This window comes from Pinus tabuliformis, chromosome 7 (assembly GCF_031772625.1).
Source record: "Pinus tabuliformis cultivar Carrire ecotype Pingquan chromosome 7, CPIR1, whole genome shotgun sequence".
Taxonomy (NCBI): domain Eukaryota; kingdom Viridiplantae; phylum Streptophyta; class Pinopsida; order Pinales; family Pinaceae; genus Pinus; species Pinus tabuliformis.
Window position 1 is genome coordinate 77,673,802 of NC_142293.1, and position 14,599 is coordinate 77,688,400.

Consider the following 14,599-nt stretch of genomic DNA (forward strand, 5'->3'; position numbering starts at 1 on the left):
GTGCCTCTGATCTAGGATTCACTCCAATTATTATATGGCATAAATATGTTATGGCACAAAGAGTGTGAATGTTTTGACCTTTGATATAATAATCAACCTTGGATGAGTGTTGTGGTATATTTAGGTCAATACCCATCAAAAAAATAAAAAATAACTATGGCTTCGCCCTAGTTCTTCATCTAGTTCACGAGTTCAACTGTCCTTGTAGGATAATCATAACGGCCCAATTTGAACAAGGAAATTGATCTGGTTGCCTGATCCTCAATGATGGATAACAGACATACATCGTTCCTTCTCCGTTTCCACAAACAGTAGGACCTCGATCTTCAATATCTACGCGCCCCCTCTATGGTGTAATTCCTGTCGATCTATGTGACATTTGTCGGCATAGTGTATGGACTCCCAATTACTACTTGCTCCGCTGATCCTGACACGTGTAGACCTAGGTCAAATGGTGGGTGGCTTTACAATTCCCATTATAATGACCTCCTTGCACCATTATATCAGTGGTTTCGGCTACAGTATCTCGGTACTTGTTCCAGGACTTCGATCCTTCTCAATTACAAACTTTTTACCCTTGACGCATTGAGGAATCAACTTCCCATGCTCTTAAGCAGTGATTCTCGACATAATCAGTAGTTGTTTGCAAATCCTTCACACGTCCATCTACACGATTGTAGGAGATTTCATTCATGAGGTAGGTATGATTCCACGAATCGAGGTCTGGTTGATAGCACAAGGTTATGTGGCATGTTGGCTTTGATATCGGTGTTTGTGGCGCATGCATATGAGATTTCCTTGTATGACATGCACACTGTGGTCTGACGTATCGGCCTTGTACACCTCAGAGTAGGTGATGATAAATTCTCAGACTGACTTCTACACAATGGAGGGATGGGCACATAAGAAGTCGTTATGACAGCCTTCAGACGATCAACTCATTCCTAAAGAGGCATCCCGACCTAGATCTCTCCCAACCAGTAACTATGCCCTCTAGAAATCGCCTTCAATTGCTCTACTCCAGTGGAAAAGCTTCTCTAATCCATGCAGCATTGAAAATTATTATTGTAGACATGCCAAACATGTTATCGTCCCACTCTTGCAATCATATCTGTCACTTCTGGTGTACGAGCATATGGTTTTCCACGACGAATTGTGTGGCTTTTTGGCCCTGATGTTGGTCTAAAATGTGTCGATGGAACAACCTATCAGCCTTGCGCCCTTTGCAGAATATTACTCTGTTGGTGTACATGCACTTAGACTAGTTGTGTTGGTGTACATGCACCTAGATTAGCTCCAGTTAACTTATTTCTTGCATGTGGCACATGTACACATTAACATAAGATAAAGCACACTTAGCTTTAGTTAGCTTTAGTTATTGCATGTACAACTAAGCTTAACTTAGTTGCTTTTATGTATTTTATTCTAAAACTAATATTGTAGAATAAATTTTTTATTCTTTTCTCAATTCTTGCTCGCTTCCTTCTTCTCTTGCAAGCTTGTTTATTGTTTTGCAGATCTAGATCTGTGTATCTCAAAAATCTTACATGGTATCAGAGCACAGGGATTTGTAATCAGTGCACAAGCAATTTTATTTGCAGGTTCATAAGATTGAAGCAACAACAAAGAATGGAATCTAAATTGGAGTTTCCACAATTGGCAATTCTCACTCCATATAATTATTTCGAATGGAAGCCAAAGATTCAACTTCATCTCAGAAGTAGAGGCTTTTTTCGAATAACCATGGAAACAGAAGTTGAACCAACATCAACAATGGAGAAAAAAAGATATTTCAATCGCATGGACGAGGCCTTCGTCATCCTATGTTTATCTATTTCTTCGGAACTACTATTTCATGTTGAATCATGTTCAACTCCAAATGAAGTATGGAAAATTTTGGAAGGATTGTTTGGAAAACAGGATGAAATGGAAGGTCACATTCTCGAAAATGAGTTAAACTCATTAGATCCGAGAAACTTTGAGAACATTCAAGATTTTTTCACAAGGTATAAAGCCTTGTTGGTTCAGCTGAAAGGATGCGGGATCGACAAATCCAAGCAAGAAAATCAGTTGATTCTTTCCATTTTATCAAAACTTGGTCCAGAGTATGCAGTATTCATATCTACATTCCACACACTCAGATCTGGAACTGGTGCAGCTTGGAAGATGCCCTCACTGGATTCTTTTATTCAGTATTTGATGCATGAGCAAGATAAGCTCATCAAAATGGGCACACATAAGAATTCCAAAGCGCATGCACTTACTGTGCATGCAAAAGGAAAGGCAAATTCCAAAGACCATCAGAAAGGAAAAGGGAAGAAGGATCCTGATCCAAGAAAGGGAGGACATCCCAAACCCCCTGATGGATCATCTGCCTCAAAGGAAAGGAAAGGAACGAAAGGGCAATCAATGTGCAATTATTGCCACCGTGGTTTTCATCCTGAATCTACATGCATAAAGAAGACTATAGATCTTATGGCGCAGACACTCCAGCAACACAATCTTGGAGACCACATTCCTGAGAATGCTAAGAAGAAGTCTGGAGAAAAAGCACCAGATCCAAGAGGTAACGGGCATGCTTTGATTGCTCTTCATTCTACACCACAAGAATGGATCATCGATTCAGGAGCTTCACATCATATAGCTTCTTCAAAGGAATCCTTTTCTTCTCTACATGCATACTCAGGTCCTCCCATTCTCATGGGGGATAATTCTGCAGTTGCAGCAACTGGACAAGGAAGAGTGCAATTCAAAGATGGAAGTTTTGAAAATGTCTTGCATATTCCAAGGCTTTCTGTGAATCTTCTCTGAGTGTATCAGATGACACACACACGCAGCGGAAGGAAAGTCGAATTTACCCTAGATTCCATGAGCATTTATGACATGCAAACCAATTTGAAGATTGCATCTGGCAAGGTAAATGATCAATCTCGTCTGTATACATTTTCTGATTTTGTTCCTCAATCAGATTCTATTTTGCTACTTACGCATGCAAATGAAGAAAGTAGTATTTGGCACGAGATATTTGGGCACTTGAATTTCAGATATATGCAACAGCTTAGTAAGCAAGGGATGGTCAAAGGATTACCAACCATTGAATTTTCAGATGGTGTTTGTAATGTTTGTGCTCTTGGAAATCATCCACAAGAAAAATTCGAGAAGGGGCATGCATGGAGAGCCTCTTCACCTTTGGAACTTGTACACAGTGATCTCATGGGTCCATTTCCGGTGCTTTCAATGAGCAAAGCAAGACATGTGTTGTCATTTATAGATGATTACACGAGATTCACTTGGGTTTACTTCTTGAAACTCAAGTCTGAAGTTTTTCAGCATCTAAAGATTTTCAAAGCGCATGCGGAAAATCGGTTTGGAAAACGCATCAAAATACTCCGCACAGATAATGGGACGGAATATGTCAACAAAGATATCAAGAATCTTTGTGATGAAGCAGGCATACAGTTCCTTACACTCCACAGCAAAATGGCGTGGCTGAAAAGAAAAATCGATCTTTGAAAGAGATGGCTAATTGCATGTTGCATGCAAGATCTCTTCCGTCGAAATCGTGGGCCGAAGCTATTAATTGTGCCTCATACATCCAGAACAAATCTCCTCATAAATCTGTTACTGGAAAAACACCTTTTGAGGCTTGGACTGGCATGCAATCTGAAGTTAGTCATTTCCGCATTTTTGGATCTCGAGCATGGGCCCGCATTCCTCCAGAGAAGAGAAAGGCTTTGGAGCCTCAAAGCAAAGCATGCATGTTTGTTGGATATTCTGATGAAGTCAAAGGGTACAGATTGCTTGATATCCACACTGAAGAGCCCTTTATTGAAAGGAGTGTAAAGTTTGACGAAGATATTTTGCATGCATTAGTAGATGAACTTGTTACCAAATTTTCATCACCATTCATTGATGAGTATGCAAATGAAACTTTAGACCAGCATTCTGATGAAGATGAGTCTTTTCCTATGACCCCTGTTAGACCACCAGTTGTTGAACATCGAGATCATACTTCTGCATGTAGTTCGGAAGATTCTCGACCACCTTCAACACAAAAATGGTGCAGCATGAGTGATATCCTTGATGATCCTGCCTCTATCCCTCTGTTTGAGGAAGATCCGCAAGAACTCTTAGCTATGGAGCCATCCATGCCCATGCATGCTTATATGATGCATGGATCTGATCCACAAACTTATGCAGAAGCAAATGGGCATCCTGAATGGGAAGCCGCCATGGATGAGGAATATAACTCTCTCATTGAGAACCAGACTTGGGATGGTTCCGCTAACTTCAAATCACAAACTTGTGAGATGCAAGTGGGTTTACCGGACCAAGAAAGCATCAAATGGCCAAGTTAGTCGATATAAGGCACGATTGGTAGCAAAAGGTTTTCAGCAAGTACATGGTGTTGACTATGATGAGACTTTTGCTCCAGTGGCAAAAATGGACTCCATTCGGCTAGCTCTCTCCATTGCAGCAGCAAGAGGATGGGAGGTGCATCATATGGATGTGAAGAATGCCTTTCTTCATGGTGATCTCGAGGAGGATATCTACATGGAGCAGCCACCGGGATACATGCAGAATTCATCTCTGGTATGCAAACTAAAGAAGTCTCTCTATGGCCTCAAGCAGGCACCTAGAGCATGGTATGCAAAGATGGATTCTTGTTTGTTATCTCAAAATTTTGTACGCTGCAAATCTGATTCCAATGTTTATTTTCTGAAGAAAATTGACTCCTTGTTGATCATAGTACTCTACGTAGATGATCTTTTGATAACGGGTAGTTCAGCTTTTGTCATTACTAAAATCAAAACTGCATTGCATAAGCGGTTTTCTATGACAGACATGGGCTTGCTAAATTTCTTCCTTGGACTAGAGATCCATCAACGTGATTCTGGCATTACCATTTCTCAACCAAAATATGCCAGAGATCTTTTGGCACGATTTCACATGAGTGACTGCAAGCCAGCAGCCACACCTTTCTTATCAGGGATAAAGCTTGAGAATGGCAAAGACACACCATTGGTTGATTGCACATTGTATCGCCAGCTTGTGGGAAGTCTTCTTTATCTCACTCACTCCCGTCCTGATCTCTCTTATGCTGTCGGAGCAGTTTCTAGATACATGCAGGAGCCACATGAGTTACACTGGAATGTTGCAAAGCGCATCCTTCGATATGTCCAGGGGACAATAACCTATGGGATTCATTATGCAGCCAATTGTTCTTTGAATCTCATCGGGTTCACAGATTCAGACTGGGCTGGCGACACCATTGATCGCAAGTCTACTTCTGGTTATGTACTTAGTTTGGGATCCAGCCCAATTTGTTGGTCAAGTAAGAAGCAGGCTGCCATTGCTTTATCATCAGCAGAGGCCGAGTATAGAGGAGCAGTCAATGCCACTATGCATGCAATTTGGCTACAACATTTCCTACCTGAGCTTGGGATTAGTGTCCATCATCCAACTGTCATCTGGTGCGATAATCAAAGTACGCTAAATTTTTGCAGAGATCCAGTGCAGCGGCAGTGTACCAAACACATCGAGATTCACATGCACTTCATTAGAGAACTCATTCATGATGGGATCATCTATCTTCAGTACTGTCCTAGTTCCGAGCAGATTGTTGACATCTTCACCAAGACTTTCACTGAGCAGAAGTTTCGATTCCTGCGAGATCGTCTCGGGGTGAAAGACACGACTGCCTAGCAGTTGTCTTTTCTCTACTTTTGCATTATATTTTGAAGGGGGTTTTCTTCCCACTGGGTTTTCCCTCTTTCCTCCTTTTTATGCATTGTATATGGGTACCTAAAATGGCCGTGTTGCCAGGACTCATTCATTTTGCATCACACTCACCTAAGTTATGCTTAAGGGGGGGTGTTGGTGTACATGCACTTAGACTAGCTGTGTTGGTGTACATGCACCTAGCTTAGCTCCAGTTAACTTCTTGCTTGCATGTGGCACATGTACACATTAACATAAGATAAAGCACACTTAGCTTTAGTTAGCTTTAGTTATTGCATGTACAACTAAGCTTAACTTAGTTTCTTTTATGTATTTTATTCTAAAACTAATATTGTAGAATAAATTTTTTATTCTTTTCTCAATTCTTGCTCGCTTCCTTCTTCTCTTGCAAGCTTGTTTATTGTTTTGCAGATCTATATCTGTGTATCTCAAAAATCTTACATACTCACACCTTGTATGTATGAACAACAAGAACCTAAAGAGTAGCCTCTTTACCTCTGTTGATGTTCACGGCAAGGTCATATCTCCTAGCCTCTATCCCCGGTGTGACAGATCTTCGAGGGATATTTACTACTAGGCATAAGAAACAGTCACAAAAATCACCTGTAAAATAATTTAACTTGGGGAAATGCCAAAAGGATATTTTAGACACATAAATAACTTTCCTTGAAAAGCATAAGAAACGGTCATCAAAAGCACCTGTAAAATAAGTTGACTTGGGAGAAATACCAAAAAGGATACTTCATATACACAAAAATCACCTGTAAAATAATTTAACTTGGGGAAATGCCAAAAGGATATTTTAGACACATAAATAACTTTCCTTGAAAAGCATAAGAAACGGTCATCAAAAGCACCTGTAAAATAATTTGACTTGGGAGAAATACCAAAAAGGATACTTCATATACACAAATAAGTGTATTAGATGGTTGGGAAATAAAAATTGAGTTGTGAAGACAAAACTTAGCATAATATTTAATGAAACATCCCATATGTGATGTGGGTAAAAGAGAAGAAAAATACCACTCAAATATGTTAAACGACACTACATCACAGTCATAATTGATAAATATGTCAACCAAAATTTGGGAATCTATACAAAGTTTGTCCAAGAAACAAAGAATAATCATCTTCTACTGAAAATTTGGTTGGGAAACATTTTCCAGACCTCAAAGAACAATCATTGTAAAAAACACTTCTATCTCAACTTCCAATCCTGCCTTGAATATGGATACCGAGCTCATGAAAATGGTGAAAGAAAGTTAGAAAATTTTCATATAAGGTGATGCATTGTTCTTTAAAAGTGATAGGCAAAGGTACTACATGATGGCCCTAGAAACCTATTTGATAACAAGTATGAATAGAAGGATGATCAAATTTGATATCCTTATGAATTAATAATAAAAGATCAACACAGGAATACAGGTCAAAACCAAAAAATACGACCTTGTTAAGTGGAGTTTATATGGGATATATGTAAAAAAAATATTAACCATTGATTTTATCAAAGAATAATGATAACATAAATAATTAAGGGAACGTAGTGATTGGTCAAATTAGAGTACCATTTACCCCAAAAAAATTGAGATGCTATAAAATAAGTACAGATTGCATGGAATAGAATATGAAAGCAATTATTGGAAAAAAAAAAAAAAATCAAAAGTAGTTGGTGAACGAATCATTAATAGATTGTGATTTATCTCAACAAGTCAAATTCTATACCAAAGCATAAATTTTATATTAGTAAATATTGATTTTCTCTAAGAACCAGATATTATTATGATCTATAAGACGTTACATCAAAAGGAACTTATTTTCCACAACACCAATGGTACAAAAAGGGATAGGGTTACACAGTTAAGGATGAAATTGTCCAACCTTGATGCTTGCCTAATCCATATTAAAAGACAACTCTATTGTACTCTTAAACCCCAATAGGTTCGAGTACACATGATTTGACCCACTCTTAAATCCTAATAGGTTCTAGTACACAAGATTTGACCCACTCTTAAATCCTAATAGGTTCTAGTACACAAGATTTGACCCCAATAACATCTAATAAATTGATAGTTCAAAATTCTTGGTTGAAATTTTGGTTACAAAATATTATTTTTGTAGTTAGATGTATAGCCAGGATGAAAACTGCTATATTATTATTATACCTTTAGTCTCAGAAAATATTTGAATAAAAAGTTAGCTAACTTACTATTTTGATTCAGAAAATCTTGATATTAAGTCTTATGAGAATAGTACCCACCCTTACTGATTTGATTTTCCTTATGAGAAACTAAAATGGTGAAATGACAAGACCATTTTTGTAATGCTATTTCTATAGTTTTATAGAAGTTATTAACCAACCAAAAAAAATTTAATAAAAATATTTTATTTTTTATTTTTTAAAAAATAAATGAATTAAGATTATGCAACTTAAGTATAAATATCCACGCCATACAGATAAAAAGATTCGGGCCAAGATCTCTATCGTGGCATCCTGACATCCTAGCAATAGATAACTCTCTTAATTGGTTCGCTTCACACGGGGAGATGAAAACATATCAATTTTTTTGTGTTCCCAGGAACACCAACATCATTAATCATAGAGAGTTGGGGACAAGTGGCTAATGTGTGTAAGAGAAAGTGGATCTTCGTGCCATAACCCACAAGGAAACTCCAAAACACTGACCAACTCTTTCCACAACAAAAGGTATATGTTTTTATTAAATGTGAAGGAAGCAATGCTAGGGAATGTAAATGATTTTCCTTAGATTGTTTTAGAACATCACTTAACATTGGAAGAGTGCATGTTTTCCTTGCATTGTGCTACCCGACTGTAAAATTTTACTATCATTCATAAGAAAGGATAAATTGTAAAAATTGGGTCAGCTAAGCTGGAGATGAGGATGGACCTATTGGGTTAAGCTGGAAATTTGGATGGAATCTACTCTCCTAATAATAATAGGAAAGAAAAAAGGGCAACCACAATATGCAGACTAGTGCAAATGGACTAAAAGATTATCTTATCCTCCCACTAACTTGAGAACGTATTCTACATTCAATTGCAATTAGAAAAAAATTAGCATATCTTACATTGCATTGCATATGCTACATTTCATTGCGAAAATTTGAATTTCTCAAATAAAGTAACAAGTTTCCAAATTTCATTGGTAAACATTTAATTTATGAAATCACCTCACAAATCTTATGGTTTACAATGTTTCAAAACTTTTGATAAATACACATCAATTTAGACATCAGGTTGTGTTAGACTCTCCCCATAGTTCTTGAGGTATGTTGTTGACCCTCACAAAGGTAACAACTACCCAGCCCTTACTACAGTGAAGGAATATGAAATAATTTATCCTGTTATTCAATAAGGATTCTACATTTTTTATTTTCATCTCAAAAATTTATCGAAAACTGATATCTCCTTGTTGGGAATAACCGAAAGAAAAAAATAAAATGATTCTTGGTGCGATAGTACACACCTGGGAACATAAAAAGAGAATACGATGCCAGAAGCTTAGCTCTTTAAATTTTTCGTATGGATTGAGATCTATAACAAAGATCTATATCCTTTATGCTTAAATTTAATTGCAATTATGCCTAAATTTATTCACAGATGTTTCTAAATAATAGAATCAAAAAACCCCTTGTACTCGCAACTAAATGATGAGCCGTACTTGTAAAAAATTATTGCACAATGATGAGCCAATATTTAAGTATCATTAAACAGTTTAAATTCCTCTGTATTGATAATGGTCTTTTACACTATTCATGGCCATCATTGGAAAGGAGGAGGAGACAAAGCATGAATTCACACATAAAACACGAGCTGCGGCTCTTCTATTGATCACACAAAACATGGTTATTACAATGAACCCGGTGAAGGGTATTTATTCTTTTCTAACTAGATACTAGCCTTGACATGCAACCACACGTCTATCACTTAACTCGAATTGACTAACACTCAAATACTCAATCACTCAATTAACTAACTCTCTATGTTTAGCTAACTCCTCATGCGGGAGTAATTATCTTATTTTAACACTCCCCCTTAATTACGACTGCTAAACTAAAACATGACCCCTGACAACTCAAACATGCATGCTGTTCTATGTCTCATCTAGGCTTACAACACCCAAGTTTCTTTTATGAAACTCAAACACATCTTGTACTAATGACTTAGTAAATATATCAGCCAATTGATCACTAGATTTACAAGGCTTCAAGTGAACTTCTCCATTTCTCATAAGGTCTCTAATAAAGTGATATCTAGTATCAATATGATTTCTCTTCTGATGAAACACACTATTCTTGGATAATGCAATCGTTGAGGTGTTGTCACAATATATTGTTGTTGATCTTTGTTGTTTCTGCTTGAGTCCATCAAGTACTCTTCTTAACCACACTACTTGACATTCTACTAATGTTGCTACTACATATTATGCTGCTGCTGACGAAAGTATCACAATGGGATGCTTTTTAGATTCCCATGAAATCACGCCTGAACCAAGGTGAAACACATAACCAGAAGTGCTCTTCCTATCATCCAAACTTCCTACGAAATCACTATTTGTGTATCCAATCAAATCCTTATTTTCTGTGCTTGCGTACATTATGCCACAATCACTAGTTCCTGCTATGTATCTAAGAATTATTTTTCCTGCACTCCAATGTGTGTCTTTTGGAGTCTCCATAAATCTGGAAATCAAGCTCACTCCTTGCATGATATCTGGTCGTGTTGTTGTGAGGCTGACACCCAATCTTTTGAATAGAGCTGGATTGACATATGATCCTTCATCGTCCTTGCTTAACTTTGTACCTGTTGCAACTGGTGTGGGGAGAGGTTTGCAATTTTCCATCCTGAATATTTTCAACAAATCTTTAGAATATTTATTTTGACAAATAAAAATTCCTTTTTCATATTGCTCAACTTCTATGCCAAGAAAATATTTCATGAGACCAAGATCTGTCATCTCAAATTCTTTCATCATGGCTGCTTTAAATTCATCTATCTCAAAATCACCTGTAAAAATCATGTCATCAACATATAAGCAAACAATCAAAATTTGTCCATGCTCATTTACCTTTGTGTATAAGGTAGGCTTAATGTTGCTTCTGCAAAATCCATTCTTGATCATGTAGCTGTCAATTCTACTATACCAAGCTCTAGGCGCTTGCTTCAGTCTATAAAGCGCTTTCTTCAACATGTAAACTTTGTCTTTGTTACTTTCAACTTCATATCCTGGAGGCTGCTGCACATAAATTTCTTCTTCTAGAATTTCATTCAAGAAGGCTGATTTCACATCCATCTGATATACTTTCCACTTGTTCTGAGCTGATGTGGCTAAAACTGCTCTTACAATATCCAATCTGGCTACCGGAGCAAATGGTTCTCCAAAGTCTATTCTCGGTTGCTACGAGAATCCTTTTGCTACAAGTCTTGCTTCAAATATGTCAATTTCACCTTTCTCATTCAACTTTGTCTTGTACATCCACTTCACACCAATTAGATTTTTGTCCTTTGGCAAATCAACCAAATATTATGTATCATTCTTTTCAATAGCTTCAATTTCTTCATCAATAGCTTGCACCCAATTTTCATCTTTGATTGCTTATTCAAACGAAGAAGTTTGGAATGACAACAATGCAAAATTTGAACTAACATCCAAATCATCATAAATATATTTCAAACTTCTCATCTTTCTCTTACCATTGCTTGATTCATCAATTGATTGATTGCTGGGAGAATCTCGATCTGTTGATCAACTTGAGGATCCATGCTTCTCTGGAAATCTTGGAGTTCGTGTTGGTGTGTCTCTGTTTGGTATCTTCACATGTGATTCTTGGTGCTCCTTTTCTGCTACATCATCTTCTTACATCAGTGGCACTTATGCTTCAAATGTGTTGTCTACAGTTCCATTCCACGACTCTTTTTCTTTAAACACAACATCTCTACTAATTATGGTCTTCTTTGTGACAGGGTTATACAATTTGTAAGCTTTTGATTGCTCACTATAACCAGTGAATATGAATTTTTCACTTTTATCATCCAATTTGCCTCTTCGCTCCTTAGGCACATGTGCATAAGCTACACATCCAAATACTCTAAGATGAGATACACTGCAAGACATACCTGACCATGCTTGTTCTGGTACTCTGTTCATCACACTCTTTGTAGGAGATCTGTTGATCACATAAATAGCACATGCAACTGCTTCTACCCAATACTCATTAGACAAGTTTCTTCCTTTCAACATGGTTCTTACCATGTTCATAATTGTCCTGTTCTTTCTCTCTGCTACACCATTCAGCTGCGGTGTGTACTTAATTGTAAACTATCTTATGATCCCATGTTGTTTGCAGTAATCATGGAATTCCTTTGATTCATATTCTCAACCGTGATCTGACCTCAACACATTGATCTGTCGATCACTTTGGTTCCCTGCTAAGGCTTTGAATTCTTTGAACTTTGCAAAAGGTTCAGACTTCTTCTTCAAGAAGCAAACCCAAGTCTTTTTGCTATAGTCATCAATGAAAGTGAGGAAGTAACAACTTCCACGAATCGACTGTGTCCTTATAGGTCCACACAAGTCTGTATGCACTAGCTCAAGAGGTTAATTTTCTCTGTATGCAACTCCCTTTGGAAAAATTTCACAGTGTTGCTTTCCCAAGATGCAACACTCACAAGTACTAGCAGGTTCTTTGATGGGAAGTAATCCTCTGACCATCTGTTTCTGCTGCAACAATCTTAAACCACAAAAGTGTAAGTGTCCAAATCGAAATTGCCATAACCAATAATCATCATAACATGCAACTGTAAAAGAACTCACCTGACCACTGTAATTCAAAATTAGAGGAAAGAGTTTGTTTCTCGTCATCTGCACCTTTGTTATCAACTGCTTTCTTGGGGGTTTGTCATATATAACACATTCTTGACCTTGAAAGATAACTATGTATCCTTTCTGTGTCAATTGACCAACACTTAAAAAATTATGTTTGAGACTAGGAACATAATATACCTCTGAGATTGTCTTTGGCTCCCCCTGCTTGGTCAGAATGTTGACCACTCCTTTTCCATCTACTTCCATAGTCTTATCAATCCCCAATTCTACCTCTGTTTTCACATATTGATCGAAATTTGCAACCAGATCCTTGTTGCTTGTCATGTGGTTACTCCAACCACTGTCTAACAACCACACACTAGCAGAAGGTTCATGCATGGTATGGCAAGCTAGGAACATGGAGTTAGTACTCTCTATAATGACATTAGCTCTCTGGTTCCCTTGATCAATTATCTTCTTCCTGCAATCATGAGCATAGTGACCAAATTTATTGCAATAATAACATCTCACCTTTGATTTGTCAACTCTTTGATTATTGTTGAAGCTTCTATAGTTGCTTCCAATTTCATGTTCATGCTCTTCTCGGTCATGTCTCTGACCACCATATCTTCCACTTCGTCCTCTACCTCTTGATCTATTTCTGCCTCTACTTCTGTCTCTTGAAATAGAAACCTGACTTTTAAAAGCGGTCTCTAAAGTGGAATCCTTATTTCTATCTATCCCTGCTTCATGCAATAGAAGTGATCCCATCAGTTCATCAACTGTCAATTATGCCAAATCCTTGACTTCTTCTATGGCTGCTACCACAACATCAAATTTGGTAGACAAAGATTGGAGGACCTTCTCAACTAATGTTTGATCTTTAATTTTTCCACCATAAATCTTTAACTAATTTACGATAGTTATGACTCAATTCATGAAAGAATCGATGTCCTCTCTCTCCTTCATGTGCAGACTTTCAAAATCTCTCCTAGTATTCTGTAATTTAACAATATTGACTTTGGCCATACTTGTATAGTTTGTCGCCAAAGTATCCCATGCTATTTTTGCTAAAGACATGATCATAATATTTTGGAAAACTACTCGGTCCACTCCGTGCTAAATAAGCCGCAACGCTTGTGCATTCTCTTCTGGTCTGCCTTCCATTGTTCTCTCTTTGCGTTACTGAGAGCTCGTTCTTCTGCTTCATCTTTAGGTTCTAAAAACCCAAACTGGACATAATCCCAGACATCATCTCCCTGCAACATGGTCGTCATCTTAATGGCCCACACATCATAATCTTTCCCTGTAAACGATGGGAACTGGAGCTGGAAATTTGAGAAAACCATCTTTCTCCAAAAAATTCTCTTTAAAAAACCCTAAATTTCTCTTTTTGTAAATTTTGTAAAACTCTTTTTCAAAAAAATGCCCTTTGAATAGAAACCCTAAACTTTTTCTTTTATAAAAAAAATACTTAAAAAATCATTTTATAAAGTTTCAAAATCCTTTATATAATTTTTATTTTTTTTTTACTTTTGTTTTTAATATGAAGTTCACTTCCCACTCAAATCCTATACAAAGTCAACATAAATAAATATTCCTACTTTTAAAAAAATGATATTCGTTATAATCAAATAACTTGGGGCCTCATCTTTTTTTTCTAAATACGAGCTTTGCTCTATTAAGGCGTTTCTCGGGATGGTGTCTTGTGACTAATCGCCCTGTACAATAGGAAGCACGACGTTAACAGTTTAACGCTGCAAAACTTCACAGAACCCACGTGCGTTGAAATCGCGTTAAGTTTTTTACTGTTAACGCGGCTCTCTTCTGAGCTTTAACGCATTATAGCGCCCTGCGTATAATTGTAGGATGTGTTAATGCTCAAACCAGAAGAAAAAAATAGATTTATCTTCTCACACGGATTGCTACTAATCTGTTTTCCCTCGTTTTATGTAATTTCGTTCTGTTACCAATTTGGAAAGACGGAGGAGACAAAGCATGAATTCACACATAAAACACGAACTGCGGCTGTT